This window comes from Pituophis catenifer, unplaced genomic scaffold, assembly GCF_029215685.1.
Source record: "Pituophis catenifer annectens isolate HBS135680 unplaced genomic scaffold, rPitCat1.0.hap2 SCAF_11, whole genome shotgun sequence".
Lineage (NCBI taxonomy): Eukaryota > Metazoa > Chordata > Lepidosauria > Squamata > Colubridae > Pituophis > Pituophis catenifer.
Window position 1 is genome coordinate 4,355,419 of NW_027256891.1, and position 4,092 is coordinate 4,359,510.

Sequence of the window (4,092 nt, forward strand, 5' to 3'; positions counted from 1 at the left end):
TAGTGACTGGCCCATAAGTTACCCAGCTGCTGGTCATTTATTTATTTATTTTTAAATTTGAAATTTAAAATTTCTCCCTGAGGACTCAGGGCGGTGAACAGCCAAGTCATGCCGAAGATGGGACTAGAACTCACAGTCTCCTAATTGCTAGGCCGACACCTTAATCACTACACCAAATTGACTCTCCACCTCTTGAGACGGGTCGCCCTTGAGTGTCCTCAAACCGGTTGAGATCACACAAGCCAAATATACACTTTTCTTGTGCCTGGAGGTGAGGCTTACTTTTATGAAAAAAATTGGACAAGGGCATCATGATGGCTTTAGTGACCGTTTTTAAGCCTATTCTAGTTTTGCTACCCCAAAGAGGACAATTCATTTGGGTAAGGAGGAATCAAGTAATTTACAGAGTGGCTTTGAACCAACCCCAAATTTCTTGAAAATACTGAAAGGGGCAGTTTAAGCCCCACCTACTATGGAACCCTATTCTGGGGGCTACCAAAAAGATCCGGGCTTGTATTCTCATTCTATATGTATGGTTTGTCCAACTCTAATTTATTGAATAAATCTTTTATTTTTTTCATCTAAGGAGGGTTGGTTCATATGTCCTGCTAAACAGAAGGGCTATTTTGGGACTCATTTAGCATAGGACATAGAATAACAGAGTTGGGAAGGATCTTGGTCCAACCCTCTGCTCAAGCAAATGTAAACCAAGATGTAGCTTGTAAAATACAATTTGTATTTCTCCAGCCAGTTGGAGGTCTACTCCATAAATTGCAGTTCAATAAAACTTGGGTTTAGAGAATGGATAAACCAGTCAATAACTTTCAAGCAAAAACTGATTGGAGCAAATGGACTTTCCCAGGGAAGAGGCCTCTTCCGTTATTTGTGGTTACACTGTAGTTGAGCTAGAAACTATTCAGGGTTGGGTAGCCCTGTCTGTTAGGAAGATCTGAAGCTGTTGGGCCCGTGTTTCTCAACCATGGGAACTTTCAGATGGGTGGACCTCACCTCCCAGAACTCCCCAGCCAGCACAACACAATTCTGGGAGTTGCAATCCACCCGCCTTAAAGTTGCTAAGGTTGAGAAACACTCCGCTAGACACAAGTGGACATTTCAGGGTGGTAGGTGAGACAGTCAATTAGTAAATACCAACTTCATGGTGAACGTTCCAAAGCAGGTGTTGGTATGTGGGCGTCTGTACAGCTCGTACAAGAGCTTTCTGATAAAAACGTGGCGTACGTGATTCTGCTGTTTGTCCTCAGAACTTATGCACAGCCAAAATCTGTTTATGCAACGAGGGGAGGGAGATTAGCATCCCAACGTCTTTCTGCAGAAAAAAAAAAAAAAAAAGTCAAAAACAGCAGGACGCCTTGAAAACAAGCCCTATTTTCTTAACTGTGCGAGAGAGAACGGAGATGGTTTGATATGAGAAGGGAACGGAATTTATGTTTCTAAAATGCTGGGTGTGGTCTCCCTGCCCTCCTCTCCCTCCTCGGTTTGCATCCCTTACAGGGTCATGCAGGTTTAGGAACAGGATTAAATATTGACTGTAATTTATCACCAATGTGCTTAAAGGAGGGGTCTCCAACCTTGGCAACTTTAAGCCAGGAGGACTTCAGCTCCCAGAATTCTTTGCTGGCTGGGGAATTCTGGGAGTTGAAGTCCTCCTGGCTTAGAGTTGCCAAGGTTGGAGACCCCTGGTTTAAAGAGTTCAAATTGTGCAATTAAATTGCACAAAAGCTCCTTCGGTCTCAGTTTCCTAGGATTTGTTATGTAGAAAGTAGAATAATAGGATTGAAAGGGACCGTGGAGATCTTCTAGTTCAACCCCCAACTCAAAGCAAGAGGCCTTATACCAGTGTTGGCGAAGCTTTTCGGCACCAAGTGCTGAACCGGGAGTGCGCGCTTCCGGCTTACAGCATGCGGATGCATGCCGGTCACCTGGTACTCTGGTTTCTGGCGCACATGCGCATGCAAAGACCAGCTGGCCAGTGTGCATGCATGCACCTGAAATTGGAAGCTCAGCTTCCTGGCATGCGCATACGCACCAGGGAGCTGCTCATCTGGTTTCCTGCGCTCCCATGAATGGGAAGACCAGCTGGCTGGCGCGTATGTGTGCCCCGGAACCCGGAAGAGCAATGTGCAACTGCTGGTGTGCCCGGAGAGATGGTTCCGGCACGTGTGCCATAGGTTCACCATCCCGGCTTTATACCAATGCAGACAAATGGTTGTCCACTCTCTTCTTGAAAACTTCCACTGACGGGGCACCCATAACTCTGGGAGGTCAGCTATTCCATTGTTCTCACTATCAGACAATTTCTCTTTAGATCTAAGTTGACTCTATCTGAAGAGCTGGAAGGGACCTTGGAGGTCTTCTAGTCCAGCCCCCTGCTCAAGCAGGAGATCCTATACCATTTCAGACAAGTAGCTGTCCAGTCTCTTATTAAAAACTTCCCAGTGTTGGAGCATTTACAACTTCTGAAGGCAAGCTGATGATCTTAATGATCATAAATTTAATGGTCTTCCACCCATTACTTGTCCTACCCTCAGGTACTTTGAAGAATAGGTTGACCCAGGGGTGGGATTGAAAAACTTAACAACCAGTTCATTGCCTGGTTGCTGGGTGGGAGTAGCCATGAGGACATGGCCTATTTGGCCTCCTGCACCATGGTGGGGGGGGCATTTTCACCCTCCCGAGGCTCCGGAGGCTTTTCTTGAGCCTCCAGGAGGGCGAAAACGGCCTCCCCGAGAACCAGAGGCCCTCCAGAGGCAGGAAACAGGCCTGTTTTTAGACTTCCGGTAGGCCTGTTTTTCACCCTCCCAGAGCCTCCGCGTGGTCCCTGCACTTACCTCGCATCCAAAATGGGCCGCCTAGAGACTCCTGGGAGGGGTAGGGTGGGCGGGGCCAGCCAGTACTTGTTCGGCGAACCAGATTAAAATTAACATCCTGTTTCTCTGAACCAGTACGAACCGGCTGAATCTCACCCCTGGGTTGACCCTTTTTCCTTCTGATAGCTCATCAAGTACTGGGTGGTGTTATCATATCATCCCTAGTCCTTCTATTCGTTAGACTAGACATACCCAGTCCGCTCAATCGTCCATTGTGTGTTTTAGCCTCCAGCCCCCTAATCATCTTCGTTGCTCTTCTATGCGCTCTTTCTAGAGTCTCAATAACATTTTTCTTTCATGGTGACCAGAACTGGATGCAATATTCCAAGTGTATTTTCACCAGTACAAAATTAAGCGGTACTAGCACTTCACTTGATTTACTTCAGTGTTTTATCTGTTGTGAATCTTCACCATAGATCTGTGTGTACAGAAAGTGTGTGTACAGATATATCAGACTGCTGATCATAGTCCTGTAGCCGTTTGACCACTGCTCTGGTTGGCGCCATAACCAGATGTGTGCTTCTACTGCTGGCAATACCCCTCCCTGGAAACTTTTCTGATTCAGATGCCTTCCAGATCTCAGGGAAAGTTTGCATTCTGTGGCTATGTTCTTACATCATACAATGTTGATTTGTTGAACAAACCGTAGTGGAAAGATTCATATTTCATATCATGTCACAACCCATGCTGGCTGAAGAATTCTGAGAGTTGAAGTCCCCAAGTCGTAAAAGTTCTCCATTCCTGCCATAGACGCATAAAAGGAAGAGACAGAAACTCAGAAAGGAACCAACCCAACTTACCAGGGAGTTGAAGTCCACACGTCTTAAAGGCTGTGAGATTGAGAAGCACTGCCTTGGAGCAAAAGAGTTTGGCGTGACTGAAAGCTATTAACTGTGCGATCTGTCTCCGCCTGCTGTCCTCCCCAGCCTATCCAAAGGTTGCAATCCAAAGAGTCCCTCCTGGGTGTAATTCTAATGTGCAAAAACGCCAAATATGTTTTCCAATAACAGAAACAGGATCTGGCTTTTCAGCAGAAGGCTAACACAGAGACAAATATTTTTTTTCTCGTGTTCCCCCCCACCCCCCCGGACTCCCCAGTGTAAAGAAGATAATGTGGTAGTTTATTTTCAGCTCAGATGATAAACCCAAGGCCCTGGTCCCTTGCAACAATTCCTGTGAAATGTAATGTGGATTGGCAATTCCT